The following is a 6910-nucleotide window of genomic DNA, read 5'->3' as shown; positions in this document are numbered from 1 at the left end:
GAGAAGGAGAAGAAGAAGAAGAAGAAGAAGAAGAAGAAGAAGAAGAAGAAGAAGAAGAAGAAGAAGAAGAAGAAGAAGAAGAAGAAGAAGAAAATGGAACTGAGCGATAACATGGTGTATTTTTGAATGGGTGGAAACTTGTGTCAAGAGAAGTTTCAGTTTTATGTCATAAATTTGAGAAGAAAATTATATTAGGTTCTGTGCAATCCAAAAATATGACAATAACAAAGTTTTGCCCTAGGAACAGCAGAGAAAGGCAAAGGAGGAACAAGGAAGGAGGTGGCAAGGGCATAGCACAATGGGCCGGTCTACACTTTGTTGCTACAACAAAATACCCAAAGTTAGGTACTTTATAGAAGTTTTTTGAGTTCACAGTGTTGGAAGTCTAAGACAGGGTGGTCCCATCTGTTTAGCAGCTAGTATGGCCCTGTGAGCCACAGAATGACATGGCCGGAGGGACATTGGCAGGAGTTATGAGTAAGGAAGTCAATATAACATCATCAAGTCAGGAGCCAAGGACAGTAAGAAGCCAAGCCTGCTGTTTCAACTCAGGGTCCCTGAAGAACAATGCCGCTCTCTCCTGAGGACAATGCCTAACCAGGGCCCAACTCCCTGGTTAGGACCCACTTCTTAAAGGTACAACTGCTATTCAACATCCAAACACCCACACTGAGACTTTAATGTAAGCACACCGGCCTTTAGGGCCATAGACAAACTATTCAAACCATAGAATACCCAAGGGATCCTACTGCTCATAGCTGATGAGGCTGCCAACCCTGAAGATGACGCAGGAGTCCTGGGCATGGAACACCATTGGGGAAGATGGTGGACTCTGGTCAGGTCTTCTGAGTAGAGATGCCATGACAAAGTGTGGACTCAACAAGTCATGAATGATAGTAAGCACAGGACATAAACACTTGCTGAAACCGGTTAACCCCAATCACAGAATAATTACCATTGGAAGGTATGGGAGTCTGGTTTCTAACCACTCCTCATTCTCAGCTACACTGTCTGAAGTTGATACATGAAAAAAATTAGCCAGTATGCCTTACATACATACTGCTTCCAAAATGAAAAGCTGGCTCCCGGGAAGCTGGACTATGGGACAGAAAGACGGGTGCAAAGACTGAAAGGGGTAAGGAAACTCTCAGTTAAATTAAAACAAAGTAAAAAGACAAAATAAGCCCAGGTCACACTAAGACATCTCCAGGGCCGTGCCATAGGAACCACCAAGTGAGTGACATTCGAGGCTGATCTCCCTAGAACAAAGGTCTACCAAACTTGTGAAAAGAGGCAGGAGTAACTTCTACTGTGTGGATTTCAATACTTTTTATAGACATGCTGAACCCACATAAGTTCATCAATATTAGAATTACAGTTTTCCCGAACTGTCCTGAGCCCTTCCCTCTCTATTCACAGCACCCGGGTCTGCCACACAGGTGTCTTGTTGTACCTTTTCTAGCTGGCCGATGCCCCCGACCCACCAAGTCTGAAGACTGTTCTAGGATGCAGGTCACACGCAGCTTCCAGGGTCAGGACTGTGTATGGGGGGAGAAAGGAGTTCCTTTGCTCTTCCCTCAACACAACCACCCTCCACCCCAAGTAGCCACTACAACACTGAAAACATGCCCACTTTCTCCTCCCACCCCAAGTCTCCAAGAAAGAGAAGACAAAGAGAGCCACACTGGTTCTACTAAATTGAGTGTGACATAAACGAAATGTGCTTTCTTTGCATGTCTTGGGTTTTAACCATGTTTGACTATAGTTAATATTTAAATTCAGCCAGTGAGTTGTAAGAGATACAGAGCAGAAAATTGCATGGGTTTGGTTTTGATTTTGTTTTGTTTGTTTTGTTTTTGAGACAGGTTGGCATGTAGCCTAGGCTGGATTCAAACTAGGTAAATGCCCAAGGGTGTCCTTGGACCTTTGACCCCCATGTCTCCAATTCCCAGGTACTAGGATTACGGGTATGTGTGGCCACATCCAATTTATTTGGTGTTGGGAACTTCATGCATGCTAAGCAAGTACTCTATTGACTGCAATATATTCCTAGCCACTTCTCCCATTATACTTCTTTTCTTTTCCTTTCCTTTCCTTTCCTTTCCTTTCCTTTCCTTTCCTTTCCTTTCCTTTCCTTTCCTTTCCTTTCCTTTCCTTTCCTTTTAAAAATAAGTCTCATTTAGTCTAGGTTGGTCTCAAAACCTTGAACTCTTGATTCTCCTGCCTTTGACACCCAAGTTTTATGGTTACAGATATGTCACCACACCTGTCTATCCAATCGATTCTTTTAAAAGCTCATTTATTTTTATGTATAGCTGTGGATGTATTTGTGTAGAATCATGCATCTGTGTGTGTGTGTGTACACATTTGTGCACAATCATGCTTGCTTGTAAAAGTCAGTAGAGGGAGTTGGAGCCCCAGGTGCTGGAGTTCCATATGGCTCTGAGCCTCAATGTAGGGGCTGGGAAATGAATCCCTGCTCCTCTGCAAGAGCAGTAAGTGGTGTTAACTGCTGAGCCGGCTCTCCTGCTCCCATAATTGATTCTTAAAAGGAAACAAAACAAAACAAACAAACAAAACCCTCAAATGGATCTAGGCTAACATTTTTGTCAAAGTTATAATGAAATACAAATGTCCCTCAAAATCTATGAAAATGCACAAATCTACATAAAATCCAGCCAGCCTCATTAGTATTTTAATCTTATACAATATCTTCATAGGAAAAGCTTTTTTGCCTAGTGTTCAAATACAAGGTTGAAGATTATGATGATAAAATCCAACGGAGGTAAGGAATTAATCTGCATCATTGTTAGGACTCTGTCTTCTGACATAAAAAGAAAAAAAAATCAACCCATAAGAAATGAATATATGTGTGTGTGTGTGTATTTGTATTTTTTTCACCCATCCAGTTGTCAACAATACTAATCCAGAAACAAGAGAAAAATGGATAGACAGGCCAGCTGGGGCAGTTGGAAACAGGTCCCTATGGTGAAAGCTGAGATGCTGGGCATTGGCTTGCATCTGAAAGGAGATCCCGCCATTCTAGGGCAGAAGGAACAGAAAAAAAAGTCAACAAAGGCCCAGCTGCAGAGAGAACCGGAAACTTGTCTTCCAAGGACTGCAGCTATGAGGGATGGCCACGCCCCTTCCTGGAGAGTCTTGTGCTCACTCCTGAAGTCACAGGAATGATGGGAACATGTCTCTTTGAAACTTTTATCTCTAAAGGATGAAACCCTGTACTCTTGCTTGGACGTCTTGGGATTTAGTGAAGATGCTTGAACTTTCGGCAAATCCTCGCTATTTCCCCGACAAAGGGGAACTGCCCACTAGGTACTGGAACTGGTAAGTGTCTGGCAGTAAATGCACTTGACTTTCAAAAGCCCAGCACAGTTTAAGGAGTCCAATACGGACCTAATTCTTGAACCCCAGGGTTGAAAAACAAGGCTTGTTTTTTTTTTTATTTTTCTCGATAAGTTTTAAGGAACCACATTGAGTGACAACACCTGCTCTAAACGGACACAAGCTATTTATAGTTGATATCTACTCCCCTCGGAACATGAAGAAACAACGGTGCCCGGAATAACAAAATACTGCCCCACAACGCCAGAGTGATCGCAAGCAATGGTGTTCCTCTATACAAATGCCTTTCTAAACTATAAATGTAAACCTTAAATCTTGAAAACTAAATCCCAAACACGCAATGAATGATGAGGGACAGACAGTTTGCTGGGTAAGTTCTACCAAGAGGCCTTTGCTTAAAAATCAAAACTCGAGTTGTAGAGATGATACCTACATGTAGAATATTAAAGATAACCTTTACAAGACCAAAACACCATTCATACAAGCCTAGCAATAAAATCGTATTTTTTAAAAATCAATTTCACCTCTCAGGGGTGACATATATTCCCAAAATATATTCCCCACTTTCATCCTAACTTAGTTTTAAAATTTTTCCATTTTTAAGACTTTTATTAAATCTGGCATATCTAAGCATCTCAAATACAGAATACCCAATAATCTATGTTTTACGGCAAAATTTCCTTAAATCTATTAAAATTATTGAATTGGATAGAAAAAAATGATTTGGTGAAATAATTTCAAGTAGCAAAATTTATCACTTAAGACACCTACTATCTTGTAAGTGTTTAAATCATTTTACTTAAATATAAATATATTTATACAGTATTTGAACTGTCCTGTGGGGAGAGGCCAGACACATGACTACGTTTAATGACATTCGATTTTAAAGCCGCCCTGTAGAGGCTGTGGGTTTGATTTGACTAAAGCAAAGGCCTGATCCCGGTACTCCAGGAATGCCCCGGCATCACACACGCGGTATTTTTAAAACATTATAATTTAGTGGTGTCGACCCGTCCATCTCTTTTGAATGCCACATGCTGAAATGTTTCAAGAGTTTAAAAAAGAGAAGACGCCAAGGAAAAGAAAAATATCCCCAATAGAGAATTTTACTTAACTTTAAACCAATCTTTGGTAAGCCAGGTAAAAATTAAAAAAACAAAACAAACAAAAACGGGAAGCTGACTTCTCCAATTCTTTCTACTCTACGGACTTTCAAAGGAGTAGGTCTCCTTTCAATGGCTTTTAGGGGGGGAGGGGTGTTAAGTTTTGGGAGTCATACTGATATATATCCAAATGTGCACTGTAGTGCCTCCAACAGTCTCCAAGGATCTGGAGAGGCGACTTCACAAAGAAAGTCCACCAGGCGGAGTGAACTTGCCGGCTTCGGCAGGGTTCAGAGTTTGGGGAAACTGCTCTTTCCCTCACCTACCGCATTTCAGAGGCGCTGGGACTCTGCAGCGACTCACGGGCGCGCACGACGACAGTCCCGGATCTCAAATGCTTGGGGACGTTGCTTCGCTTCGGGGGCGCGCACCGTAGAAGTCTCCCGGTTCTCCGATCCTCCAGCTGCCGAGAGGCGGAGCTCCCGGCTCGGCCCCACTCCCTGCGCCCGGGCGCGCGCGTTTGCAGGCGGGAGTCCTGGTCCCGCGCACCGGAGCCCGGCGGGTCCGCGCTCAGCCGCAGTCACTGGAGCGAAACTGCGGTCCAGCCTAGTTTAGCCAAGGTCTGTCGCCTGGGGGTGGCCGAGGCCCTGTGCTAGGGTGCGGCGAGGCGGAGTGGCTCCTACCTGGGCAGGTGGCCGCGTCCTCCAACCCCCTCTCCTCCTCCCTCCTCCTGTCTCTCCGCCGCCGCCTTCTCCTCCAGCCTGGCACACCCGGGTCCCCAGTTCTCCCGTCCGCCCGGCTGGCCGCTTCCTCCTTCGGAGAACTTCCTCAATGCGCCAGGACAGCGCCCTCGCTTCCTCTGCCGCCTCGAACCTGAGGCACACAGCACCCCGCCCAGAACCCAGCAGGGTTAGGCAGCGCCCAGAACGGAGCCGGGCCAGCCGGGCTGGGAAGTACCCGGAGATCCAATATAGTAACACCCCCCACCCTGAACTCGAGCTACAATCGGGACAGCATGCTGAACCGAGCCTGAGACAATTAGGATCCCGAACTTAGGACAGCACGCCCAAACCGAGCCGGGGCAGTACGTTTAACGTAGTCAAGTAGCTCTAGATTCCTAAGCCAAGTCTCAGCTGATGAGCACGGTGAACCTGAGCTGAGCCTGGCAGAATCACTAACCTAGCTTGTCAGTACTGCTGAACCTGAAGACGGGCAACGCCCCAAACTGAGCTGGAGCCAGGCAGCACCTCTAGACAACTGGCTCTCAGTCCCCTAGCAAGACAGATTCAGAGGAATGGGTGTGTCCTTCTCAACAGGCCATGATACTTCTGCCAACACCATGGCCTGAGAACCTAAGTGAATCGAAAGATGCCCCCAGAAGTTTTTGCCTGACCAAAGCTGTTTTTGAGGGCGTCACCTGTTACCCACAATCTTGACTCTTATCCTGCAGTTCTTGACATGCTTTTTGGTTTTGTTTTCTGTTAATCTGTTAACGCTGTAAGGTTCGAAATGGTCACTTTTGTTATGCTCTAACTAATAATAATATTTAGATACAGGAAATAAGTAAATGAATAAATAAATAAAATTGAGATTCTAGATGCTGTTTGTGGTGAATTTTAAAGAGCAGTGTCCTGCCTAAACACAGAAACAGGGATGGAGAGATGGCTTAGGAGGTAAGTGCTTACCATGCAGTTAGAAGGACCTGAATTTGATCCCCAGTACTCATGTGAAAACTGGGGTAGAGGGGCATGTAGCAATAAATAATAAATAAATGGGAAAGCAGTGAAGGATGGTACTTAAGACACATGGAAATGATAGTAAGAACGACCACAAAATACTTTGCCAAAACCATAGCTTTGTACAAAGGCCACCAGAGCCTTACACAGAAAACCTTTCTGCAAGGATGTGAAGCTAACTAATTCCCGTGTCACTTTAATGGATATTGCTCTTACTAGAGATCTTGCAAGCAAGGAATTTTGTTTTTACACAGAACTGGGGCCTGGCACACGCATTGTGCCATTAAAAGCTCCCCGCTTTTTCGTCCTTTGTGACTACTCTCCTAGTGTACTCTGGTGTGTATAGTCCCAATCCAGCACTATGAGACTACCAAACAAATTCATTGTTTCTGTAAAATCTTTGTGCCCTTTGTTTTGTTTTGTTTTGTTTTAGTTTAATTTAAACTTATTTTTAACTGGTTAGTGTGTGTTGTGGATAGGTGTTCCTATGTGCAAGTATGTGCAGTATGCACACATATGTGGATGTCTGTTTATATGTGCACACAAATGCATGTGGAGGCCAGAGGTCAACACCTGAATTCTTTCTCAGTCTGTATCCACCTGAGATTTTGAGACAGGGTCTCTTACTGAACCTGTAGATCACCTATTTGACCACATTAGTTGGGCAGCAGGCCTAGGTTTCCTCTAGTCTCTGCAGTATGGGTTAGGGTT

General features: G+C 44.4%; 1 protein-coding gene across 1 annotated transcript in view; it reads right to left on the bottom strand.

The window, feature by feature from the left end:
- Positions 1-5223, bottom strand: part of Syk (spleen associated tyrosine kinase) — a 64989-nt gene extending 59766 nt beyond the window's left edge. The window contains exon 1 of the mRNA XM_021180328.1: positions 4790-5223. The gene's annotated coding sequence lies outside the window, so the exon portion shown is untranslated. The remainder of the gene's footprint in view (positions 1-4789) is intronic.
- Positions 5224-6910: the final 1687 nt, after the last annotated feature.

This window comes from Mus caroli, chromosome 13 (genome assembly GCF_900094665.2).
Source record: "Mus caroli chromosome 13, CAROLI_EIJ_v1.1, whole genome shotgun sequence".
NCBI classification, from domain to species: Eukaryota; Metazoa; Chordata; class Mammalia; order Rodentia; family Muridae; genus Mus; species Mus caroli.
The sequence above is the reverse complement of the archived record's forward strand: the minus strand, read 5'-3'. Positions and strand labels throughout refer to the sequence as shown.